Source organism: Coptis chinensis, chromosome 1 (assembly GCF_015680905.1).
Source record: "Coptis chinensis isolate HL-2020 chromosome 1, ASM1568090v1, whole genome shotgun sequence".
Classification (NCBI taxonomy): Eukaryota; Viridiplantae; Streptophyta; class Magnoliopsida; order Ranunculales; family Ranunculaceae; genus Coptis; species Coptis chinensis.
This window is the reverse complement of record NC_141456.1, coordinates 88,795,382-88,807,196: the sequence shown is the minus strand read 5'-3', so window position 1 is coordinate 88,807,196 and position 11,815 is coordinate 88,795,382. Positions and strand designations below refer to the sequence as shown.

At 35.2% G+C, this 11,815-nt stretch overlaps 2 long non-coding RNA genes across 2 annotated transcripts; both read left to right on the top strand.

Annotated features, from left to right (window-relative positions):
* The first annotated feature begins 420 nt into the window (after positions 1–420).
* Positions 421–2,758, top strand: LOC147525691 (uncharacterized). The gene is made up of 3 exons (XR_015193009.1): positions 421–600; positions 841–1,442; positions 1,639–2,758. It is a non-coding gene; the product is annotated as an uncharacterized LOC147525691 (long non-coding RNA).
* A 4,121-nt stretch (positions 2,759–6,879) lies between these two features.
* Positions 6,880–10,104, top strand: LOC147525690 (uncharacterized). Its single transcript, XR_015193026.1, has 4 exons — positions 6,880–7,607; positions 8,463–8,677; positions 9,387–9,574; positions 9,910–10,104. It is a non-coding gene; the product is annotated as an uncharacterized LOC147525690 (long non-coding RNA).
* Positions 10,105–11,815: the final 1,711 nt, after the last annotated feature.

Below are 11,815 nucleotides of genomic sequence, written 5' to 3'. Positions count from 1 at the left end.
TCTAAGAACATACACTTAGATTACTTGTCTTGTGCCCGGTTTAGGCTGATTTGGTTCGTTACGCTCTAAAATTCGGCAAATACTCTGTGGAATCCACCCGCGATGAGTGCTAAAAGTGAGTTTTGAACCACCAGAATGCCCTAATTTGGTGAAATTTGGGGTCCAAAACGCCTATGGCATTTTTGTCAGCGGTAGTAGCCCTCGAAAAAAACACCCGAATCAAAAAATTCGCCCCGATCGGACATCCCAGTCCAAAGTTATGGCCGTTTGAAGTTTTCCAAATCAACTGCCCAAAATGCCAAATCCGGGTCACCCATTCATAGTTCATACTAACAGTACAATTATTCAATTGCCGATTTTGTCCTCTTCAACAACCGAATCGTCTATTTATAACCAGGGGTATATCAGTAAATTCATATTATCACAAACACCACTCCTCCAGAGGGAGGATTTGATTTCTTCTCCCCGAACCTATATCCTTTCACCGCCAAGTCTGTCATCCCACTCTACACGTGACCATCAAACCTATATTATACAACACTAGAAAATGAGCACGTCTGTCATCCAAATCACAACTACTTTTAGTAGTATGACCTCAAGGTATGCTCTTTATCCCCATTACTTTATTTGATTCGTTGCCAATTTTCTCTTTACCTTAGTCGAAAGATGGGAGCACTTTAAGTTATTCTAATTTAATACTGATTGACGATAAACTCTGATTTCTTTACCAATCCTCTAATGGCTTATTTATTATTACAAATTTTGCCCATTTAATTGTTACTGTTTGGGTTGACTTAATCCCCAATTGTTTGATACAATGTCTGATTGAATTTTGTGTAGGTTTCCTTCACGTGTTCATTGCACGAATCTGGTTCAAGAGTCAATACAGTAAATGCAAACTTTCTGCTACGAATGGTACTTCCTTCTACGGGGGGTACTTCTTCCAACTCTCTACTGCTCTAAACTTGGACCAACTTGTATTGACTGTTATGTGAAGCTTTCATGTTATTCTTTATGTTGATGATATTCTTATCAGTTATGATGCCCTGTTATTATTAGGTGAACTTCAGTTTGTTTTATCTTATCTAGTGACTGAAATTAAGTTGTCCAGTTGGTCTGTTTCTGTCAATTTTTTCACCACATGCTAAACTTTTTTTCATGAACCTTGTGCCTGATATTCCATACCATATTCATCACCTTTGTTTTTTAGAATTGAGCAGTAAAATCTATATAACAAATTAGGGAAGGGTTGGGCACGATCCGACGGTCCAAACACCTTCTCAGCATTTAACCCTGTTTATGACATGGCGGAATCTAAGGGTATTTAGTGGTATTTAGTGGTATTTAGTGGTATGTCTCTTTACTTAACGCAGACCGGGATTGAAAGATTGAAAGATTACACTGCACAGGAAGGATATTCACATGATATTCAGCACTACAAGGTCAGAAAAAAATTCGGCCTTTCGACCCCATATTTTTCTCTCCCCTTTCCTGCACTGTTTAAATTGATTTCTCTTCATTTAACCCATTTAAATTGGTTTTGGAGAGGTAAGAATTCAATTTTAGTTGGCGTCGGTTACTGCACTGTTTGGTTTGATTTGGTGGTTCAAGTGTTTGATTGTTGTGATGTCTCGGTAGCCTTGGACCGAGATTGAAAGCAATCGCACGGGAAGGATATTGTGAGAAAAAACGGCGACCTTGCAAAGGTCGATTATTATTACACTTAGATTGATCTTCTAAAAACATATAAGCCTCTGAGGCTCCTTTACTAAGGAAACTACCCCCAGTCATTATATCAAGAACCCTTTTATGATGATGTAAAAGCCCTTTGAAAAAAGCACGAACAAGCATGTCTTTCACAAGGTTATGATGCAGACACTCGATGAGAAGATCAGTGAAACGATTCCAGGCCTCTGAAAAGGATTCATGATGATTCTGGCAGAAGAAATGAATCTTTTGATGCATTTTATCTATCTTCAGTGGTGGGTAAAACTGTTCCATTAACAATTGAACAAGTTTGGCCCATGAGTCCACAGAAATAGGCGTTTAGGTAGTTAACCAAGATGCCACCTTATCGGCTAGGGTGAAAGGAAACACCCTTAGTTTAATTTGTTCCGAACCTACAGTAGGGTGATGAAATGTGGTAAGAACTTGTTCTATCCTACGCATATGCTGATAAGGCTTTTGGTGGTCTAACCCATGAAAAACCGGTAACAAATTAAATATATTCAGGGAATTCGAAAATCCCCCCATTTGGGTCCGCGAGGACGATGCATGACTTAGGGCTATCGTTTAGGGCTTTATAAAAATCGGATAGAGGAGTCTCGTTTAAATTGACCCATTAATGCGGGTGTAGTGTGTGATATTCTAGATAGGCGTAATGCGTTGGCGTTCACGATAAATAACGTTAGATGGTTTACTCTTTGGGACCTTAATCTCATGCAAAGCTAAGGCCAATATGAATTAAAACCACTAGCGGCGATCAAACAACGATATACTAGAATTAAACTCCTCTGCCAGTATAGACGAGGAGTGAAAGAAGGAGTACCTAAATGACTCCTTGCTACGCGTATAAATAGCGTCTTTGATACGTGATCTCAGTGTATTGAAGAAGGTGACTAACCTTTGATAGTAAAAATAACTTGAACAAAACGAGAGCCGGTGACTAACCTGTGAAAATCGGGCTTCTTCAGAAGGGGCGCGCCTCCGAGTACTATGTCGAGAAAGTTTTTTACTCTGAAGAAAAAAAAAAAACAAACACAGTTAGAACCAAACAATCGGGTGGGTGGGTGAAATGGGATATTGGTAGAATTGAAAACACAATGGAAAACTAATATAACAAAACTAAGATGGCAGCGGCGCCATTTGATAATCTTAAAAACAATGTTTTTACCTAATCTTAACCAATTATGCTAGGAATAAGTAAAAGTATGGATTTACACTAGTTTGTTATCAAAGTTCTATTCTCAATTATCTTATAATAATGAGAGTCAGAATTCGTTCCACTCCTAGTTTCTTAGACGTAATAATTTCTCTAAATTAAACAATCCTACAATATCAATGAGAGCAATGGTTTAATAAAACTAATATGTCAAAATAACTAATTAAGATGTTCTAGACTATACTATGGCAATTTAATGAAAAGATGTGAATATAATAAGAAGAGTATTAGGGGAATTTGATTCCACCTTGATTAAAACTTAATAGGCTATTAGCATAGATTTGTTGTAATCCTAATCTTTATGTTTTCACATAAAGGTTGGGTCTTTTTAATCCCTAATTATTCATGACAATATCTACCAACTAATAATTAGCATGTGAGGCAATTTAAACCCATTCTCATAGTGAATTAACTACCTTCTAGAGTGGAATATTTTACTACAACTTATTCTTACACTAACACATCAAGTCTTCAACAAAGCTTCAATCAAACCCTTCTAATGGAGGTTTAGCTATGATTCATTAGATTATCATAATTAAAAAAAATAAAAATAAGACATAATGAAGAATTAATTTATTAAAGATAACTTGAATTGAATTAATGGTGATTAGGTTGATAAAATAATAACTAGGGTTTAACTAAAGAAGAAAACTAATTTATTATCTAATTTATTAACTAAAGGGTGAGAGAGTTAGAGTTTTTCCTTAATCCTCTTTATATAGGAGAGTTCTAGTTTTACAATTTCGTGCATGGGCTTTGGAGCTATGTTTTGGGCCACTAAATCAAGCCCAAAACCTAATTTCTTAAGTCCAAAAAGGGTTTCTCTGCTGGAAATTACTGCAACAACCTTTTTGTCCACTTTTACTCCTCTGATCGGCCTAGACCATTAGACCATTAGAAAGCTCTTTCCGAGGTGGTCGTTTTGACATATAATAGGCCCGATTCTCGGTGCGGAGTCAAACGATCGACTGTGGAAGTTCGCTAACTTTTATGCTATATTTGGTCCGCGTTAACTTTGACTTTTTCAACTTTTTTATTTGGGCTTTTAAAAGGTTTTTCTCCTTGAAACTTGGGCTTTAACCATAGAACTTCTTAGCAACCAACCTTTTCTCCTTTATCTTGGAAAAGTGACATATTTCTTCACATATTTGACTCCAATACCTGAAATACACAAAATTACATAAACAATACTAACTTTTATTTATTATACACATAATAGGTCTAAATATAATATTATTAAGGGGTTAAAACTACAGTTTTATGCTCTTATCAGTCATTTTAAGACAGATTCCCCTAGACTATGCATACCCCCAAACAAGTAAGAAACTGGGGTGGCACAAAAATAGATGATGTGTGGTCAACTATAAACTAATAGTCGAAAAAGTAGGGGGTCTAGCCATAAAAAGATGATACTGAATGCACCCCTAAATAGAATGAAGTTGTATAATTAGAACTGATAATGTAGAAGATTGAATGAAAACTTATGCAACTCATCAAAGAACATATGCAAACCATCATGTTATAGCTGTTTTAAAGAGTTAGAATGACCCAAAAGATGAATTAGTGATATTTTAGGTGAGAAATGAATGAAGTATGGATCCTGATGTCTTTTATGAGGCTCAGATGAGGAAAAATAAGACAAACTAGGTTTCTTACTACACTTGGTCAAAGCTTGGCTCTCAACTACATGAATGGTGTACTCTTGGGATTGTTTGCTGATAAGAGTCCAAAACTGTAGTTTTAACCTTTAACAATATCGCTTTTTGACAAATTATGTGATTAATAAGTAAGAGTTAGTATTGTTATCGTGTTCTTATGTATTTCAGGCATTAGAGTCGAATATGTGCAGAAATGCGCCCTTTTTGTGAGATAATAGAGCAAGGGTTGGTTGTTAAGAAGTTATTTGATTAAAGGCCAAGATCCAAGGAGAAAAAGCCTATTTAAAGCCCAGTCAAAGTCAACGCGGGTAGAAATAGCGCACAAAAGTCAGCAGAACTTTCGGAAGCAGTATCTTTGGACTCAGAACTCAGAATTGGACCTACCTTATGTAAAAATAACTGGCTCGGAATGAGCTTTCTAATGGTATAAGCATTGACCCAATCAGAGGATCAGAAGTAGATGAAAAGGCTGTTGAAGTCAAATCTAGCTGAAAACCCCTCTGTGGACTGAAGAAATTGGGTTTTGGGTTCGATTTTTCGGCCCAAAACATGGCTCCTTAGCCCATGCACGAAAAAGTGGATCTTGTCTCCTCCATTTGAAGATACAAGACTTAGCTTTTAAGCATCTAGTTTTTTTAGTTAGCCATTATTCAATAATTTGTTTTAGATCTAGTTATTTTTTCATGGAATTAGTTTTCATTCCAATAGAATAGTTTTAGAACAAAGAATGAGTTTTATTTAGAATCAGATTTAGTTTTATAATAAAGAATTAGTTTTTCATTTCAATTTAGTTTATGATTCAATTTTTATTTAGCTTTAGTTGTCTTAAATTCATAATCGTACTTCAATTTAGTACTTTGATAATTAGTTAATCATAATCGTAGTTCTAAATTAGTTTTAAATCCAGTTTTAGTTCATTTTGAATCTTAGACTATTGTTCAATTAGATTTATAAGTTTAATCATTTATTCAAGAATGAGTGGTTTTATTTGTTCTTGTTTTATAAATAATAGTATAATGATTTAAGGCTAAAACCTCTATTAGAGGGGTTTGAAGAAGCCTTGATGAAACTTGATTGTTGTTAGCATAGAATAGTTCGTAATATTATATTCCATTCTAGAAAGTAATTAGTTCACCATGAGAATGGGTTTGATTGCTTCACATGCAAGTTGTTAGTTTGTAGAGATTACCATGAACAATTAGGGATTAGAAACACCCAATTGTTATGCGAAAGCATTGCGATTTGGATTACGACATTTCTTCGTTAGTTGATTAAGTCAAATTAAGGTGGAATCAAATTCCCCTAATTCATTATCATATTGTCAATTTAGTATTTCCGTAGTTGAATTATCGTATCTTGATTAGTTGAATTACCATCGTAGTATAATTTCCATCGTTACTCTCATTGACTTTGATAGACTGATTATCGTAGTTAACATTGAATTCTAAAGAACTAGGAGTGGAATGAACTTTCTATTCCAACTATATTGTAATAACATCGAGAGTAGAGAGAACTTTGATAATATTAAGCAAGAAAAAAGTCTTAGTTTTACTTACGTTTGAGTCTCGTTGCTTATTCGTCAGTAAAACTATCATTTTACATTTTATCAAATGGCGCTGCTGCCGGCTTAGTTCTATTTATAATTGCTTTCATTAGTATTGTTAGTCTTCCCAAAGTCCTATTAAATCCACACACCCTTGTTTGGTTCTAACTGTGATTGTCTAGCCATACTAACCGACACGGGATACACTTAGAATAGGACAGCTATTAACCGACCTATACTAATCAACGGCCCAAAAACCCTTTTAGACGGCTCCAAGTAGTTTCAATCCTTTTTATTCGAAAACTTACCCTTGTTCCATCTCTCCTCACCGCCTTCTTCTACTTCAGAGGGAAACAAAAAAATTTGATGAAATTGAAACGTTCGTGCCGTTCTTTCTCTCTCTCTCTCTCTCTTTCAGTCAATTGTTTCAATCTCTCTTTTGCCGCTGGAAAATAAATGAGTGGATTTTTAGGTATTACTAATTATTTTTCGAAGCCTCCTTTCTCTCCTCTATCACGCAAAGATCAAGCTTAAACCTTGAGTCTTCCTGTTCCTTGTTTCAATCTCTCTTTTTGGGGTGACAAACACAAGTTAACTGCAAAGAGTGCGAATTGATTGTTTTTGGTAATATTTCAAGCTTAAATCTTGGTGTTTTATCTATCAAACATTAGTGGAATGAGTTGTTTAACCACTTTAGTGCGAATTGATTGTTTTCATTTATGTGAAATCTAGGTTGCTATAGTTGAGTGGTTGCAGCTCGTTTGACAAAATTCCTAAACCAGTTTTCACTCAAAGTTTTGTTGTTTGGTGAATTCCTTACTTTCTATCTTTCAATTTATGTGTACTCTAGGAAATAGATTATTTAGAAAGTGGAAAGTTGCATATTTTTTAAGGAAATATATCTCATTTTGTTTAAATGTTTCATTTTTATTGTTTGCTAATGTTGATGCGATGCGTTATGGGTGGGACTTGGCGCCAAATTTGTGATGAATTCTAATTATGTTTGAATGTGTTTGTGTACATTTTGAAATATGTGATGAACTCTAATAGTTAAAGTAGTGGGTACTTGAAGTCTGCTTCTTGCATGTCTTGTTATTTCCTTCAAAAACTGATTTTTTTTTGCTGGAACTTATTATTGGTTAGATGCAAATGTTCAAATGCATATAGTTGTGTTGTAAAGTTGTCATTCTCAAATAGGTCATGATTGCAAATATTTCCGTATGCATGATTATCTTCCAAAATTGCGTTTCATATGTTTACAATTTTTTTCCGTTTCCATTTCCTATATTTGTAGTTTCGCTTGTCAACTATTTATGTATTCACATTTAATTCCAGTTGACTCTATTGGTTTTTGTTGACTTTCTTGTGTTAATGTTGAGGTTTGCTCACGGAGAGACAACAATCACTGCCAGTCGGTGTCCAAGCCTACTTGTTACTTGGGTGATCACTTACAAAGTTTAGATAGGTAATCAGCAGCCTGGTTACCTTCTCTATAAATATGTAGTACATTAACTCTGACAAATGAACTCTTAAACAAAACAATTGCTACAAGTAGATTGTAACAGTACTGTGGAGGTTTTTCAGTTCCATTTATAGTGTGTACGACTCTCTGGGAATCTAATCTAACCTTTTACCTCTAGTTTCCTTATAACGTTGTCTCTATCAGTCTTCTTGTACGTTGTAATGCATGTTTCTAACATCCTGTTTGCTCATTTTTGTGTATGTCTGTAGTAATGAACAAAGCTTGAATTTTCATTTAACTTTAACTAGATTAGGCTTTCTGTGTAGTATGTAAGTGTAGTTGTACCCTTAACAAATTAGAATGTGAGACCTTCCTAAATGCACAACACTTAAAAATTTGGATAAATAAAGTAAGAGCAACATGATGAGGACTAGCTAACTTTGCTTTTATGGGAGTCACATGAATTAGGTGTTGCAAACACACGAGGTCTTGATGAAGAGTCACTCTATTTTATACCTTGCATGTCATTCCCAATTATCATTAATCAGCTTATAAGTCTTGTTCTTTCATGTTCCTGTTGGTTTTGTTGGATGAAATATACCTACTATGGATGACAAGCTAGCAACATGATCTTATATCCAAAGTCGGTTCCTAGTGGCTGACACCATCCATTGAAATCCAGTCTAGATATTTCTCGTTTGGCATATGATTAGACATGTACTTCTTTTTTAATTTCAGAGATATGGTGGACATTTGAACCTCCAATTTTTCTCTTTCAATGTTTATATATTGATATATAAAAGTACTATGTACACTTTTACCATTCATTAAAGGTTGTTCTATTCAATCTATTGGCAGATGTATGCGGAGTTGCAATTTCTCTCATCTTTGGTACCTACGCGTGAAGCACACTTTCTTTGCTATTGCCATTAGAATGTTGAGGAGGGGACTTGGGCAATTGTTGACTTTCCCTTTGATAGTTTTCATGAATCCTTTCAGCATTAATCCTTACTAGATACCGGAGACGACCCTATGGTTGAATCAAACAAGATATGCCGAATGGCTATTCAAGGGTAAGGTTCATATATATTACATTATTTTATTGACATTTTGTTTGTGTGGGGATTATATTGTCGCACTATTCATAGGCTCTTCTCCATCGAAAAGAAGCCCTATCCTTTGTCTGTAAACTAATACTCCAAATCATTATGTTAACTAATTTTCTTTTCCTTGGTCCCCCTACACACACACACACACACACTCACTCACACTTGGGTCTTCTTCCATTGGTTGTCGATGGCGACCCATCTACTCTACTAAATTTTTAGCTCTTGGATTGCAAAGGAATATCTTATGCTGCTTTCAAACCTAAAGCTAAGGATTCTTTCTATGCAATTTTGAATAGATTTTTTGACTATTACTTATAGTTATAAGGTTGTTTTGTTGTTGATATCTTGAACATATTTTTTAGTTGTGTAATGTCTCTCTTGGCTTATGCTTCCCCAATAGCTACATGAAACAAATTTACTTTACCAATTCCAAGCTTGGCTATCTGTGAATTGTCTCCTCCCATCTTTGTATATAATTTTCCAATTATTCTCCTTGAAAGCAACTGAACAACAACCTTTCTAGTTTGCAGACTTTCAGTAAAGTTCGGTATGCTGGGAAAACTGTTTAATTCTGAGTAACGGTTTAGTCTTTGTTTTGTGAACTAAACATTTTCAATTCTAATATTGGTGTTTTGACTTTCACTTAATTGGGAATTGGACATGATGTTTCCAGTGAGCAGATAGACGATCTTTAGACAAATGTTTCCAAGATGAAATAGCTACAGCTAGAACTAGAGAGAAAGATGAGGGCTAAAGAACTAGATAGTCAGCCTCGACAACTTGGTGTGTTATGTGGTTCCTAAACTTTGACATGATGGTTTTGCTGCACTGCACAAGGATTTGGTTCCAAATTCAACGAAGGTCAGTATTCAATGTCCATCCTTGATACTTTAATTTATTAACTTTAGAAAGAATAAATGCATAATATTATCTACTCAATATGCCCTTGTAATGTTAACTGACATCTTACTCCCTAACTTGTCTAAAGCAGGTTCTTTTGAAACTTAGAATCGTTAGGATTTCAAATCTTTGAGTATTTAATAGATTAGCAAAATAACTTGTAAGATCATATGGCAGGATTCATTAGAACGTAATATATTCTTATGATGGGAAAGTGTGTTATTATTGGCTCTAGTAAGTTCTTGCCTAGTAATCTTTCTTAAACGCTTAATAAGGCCAAAGCTTCCTATGTGCAGGTTTCTGTTGTAGGTGGTGGTGCCTTTTCCAGTGTGGTCCCTCTTCATTTCCTACTTGGAGGATTGTCTGTAGGCATGATTATGCCAACTAGTACCTTTGTCATTGTTGATATATTAAAATTTTGTGATCTGATGTCATGTTTTGTACACCATACACTTACACTTTTATAAAAATAAATAGAATTTTTAAGAATGTATTCAGCGTTGGATAAGTTTTCTACACCATATACTTATATCTATGTGGTTTGTGTATTGGAAATTGATGCTACTAAATGGCGCACAAAAAAAACAAAATCCTATTTGGCCAAAAGGACGGTCGTGGGCTGATCTGAAGATATTTTAAATGAAAAGGAAATAAACTAAGCCACGGCCAAAACCCGTTGAATATTTTCAATTAACCACGGCTAAAACTCATCGTATAATTTAAAATAAACTACAGACACAAGCCGTCGAGTTACTTCAACAAAACAACTGTTAGTAGCCGTTGGTAATGAAAACGACATCGAATTTAGCGACAGCTGTTGCAACTGTCGATAGCCGTCGTTTTTAGGCAATTACGACGGCCTATGGCAGTTGCAAATTGAGGATTGTGACATAGAAACTAAAAAAATTTCCAAGGAAAAGCGCCGCGCCATCCAAGGCTAAATTTGAAGCGCCTTATTTGAGGCGCTATAACTTCGAGTTAGACTGAGCGACCCATACTATCAAGGTGAATTTTGAGTGCCCCTATTTGAAGGCTGGAACTCGAATTCGGACTTGAAGCGCGACCGCTATCTGGAAGGCTATTTCGAAAGCGACTCGCAGCCTCTTCTGGAATCGCCCGATTTTCACCGGTTGATAAGAGCCCAAAACTGTAGTTTTAACCCTTTAACAATATTGCTTTTTGACTAATTATGTGATTCATAAGTAAGAGTTAGTACTGTTATCGTGTTCTTATGTATTTCAAGCATTGGAGTCGAATATGTGCAGAAATGAGCCCCTTTTGCGAGATAATGGAGCAAGGGTTGGTTGTTAAGAAGTTCTATGATTAAAGGCCAAGATCCAAGGAGAAAAAGCCCATTTAAAGCCCGGTCAAAGCTAACAAGTCAAAATCAACGTGGGCAGAAACAACGCACAAAAGTTAGCAGAACTTCCGAAGGCCGTATCTTTGGACTCAGACCTCGGAATTGGTCCTACCTTATGTAAAAAAGACAGGCTCGGAAAGAGATTTCTAATGGTCTAAGCTGTGACCCAATAAGAAGAGTAGAAGTGGACGAAAAGGCTGTTGAAGTCAAATCCAGCTGAAAAGGCCTCTGTGGATTGAAAAAATTGGGTTTTGGGATCGATTTTTCGGCCCAAAACATGGCTCCTCAGCCCATGCACGAAAAAGTGGATCTGGTCTCCTCCTTTTGAAGACAGAAGACTTAGCTCTTAAGCATATAGTTTTTTAGTTAGCCATAAGCCAAGAACTGAGTTTTTAGATCTAGTTTTTACATTCAATTAATTAGTTATAGAACAAAGTAGATTATTATTTAGAATCAGATTTAGTTTTATAATAAAGTATTAGTTTTTCATTTCAATTTAGTTTATTGATTCAATTCTTATTTAGATTTAGTTGTCTTAAATTCATAATTAGTTGTTTTAATTTGATAATTAGTATTCATAATCTTAGTTCTAAATTATTATTAAATTGGGTTTAATCCATTTTGAATCTTAAACTATTGTTAATTTAGATTATAAAGTTCAATCATTTATTCAATAATGAGTTGTTATATTTGTTCTTGTTTAAGAAATGATAGTATAATGATTCAAGGCTAAAACCTCCATTAAAGGGTGTGTGTACCATACATTATATTTCCAGTCCAAAGTGTACTCGAACCATGGACCGGATATGGGACCAGCGGCGGACCAGTCCAGTGGCTGTCCA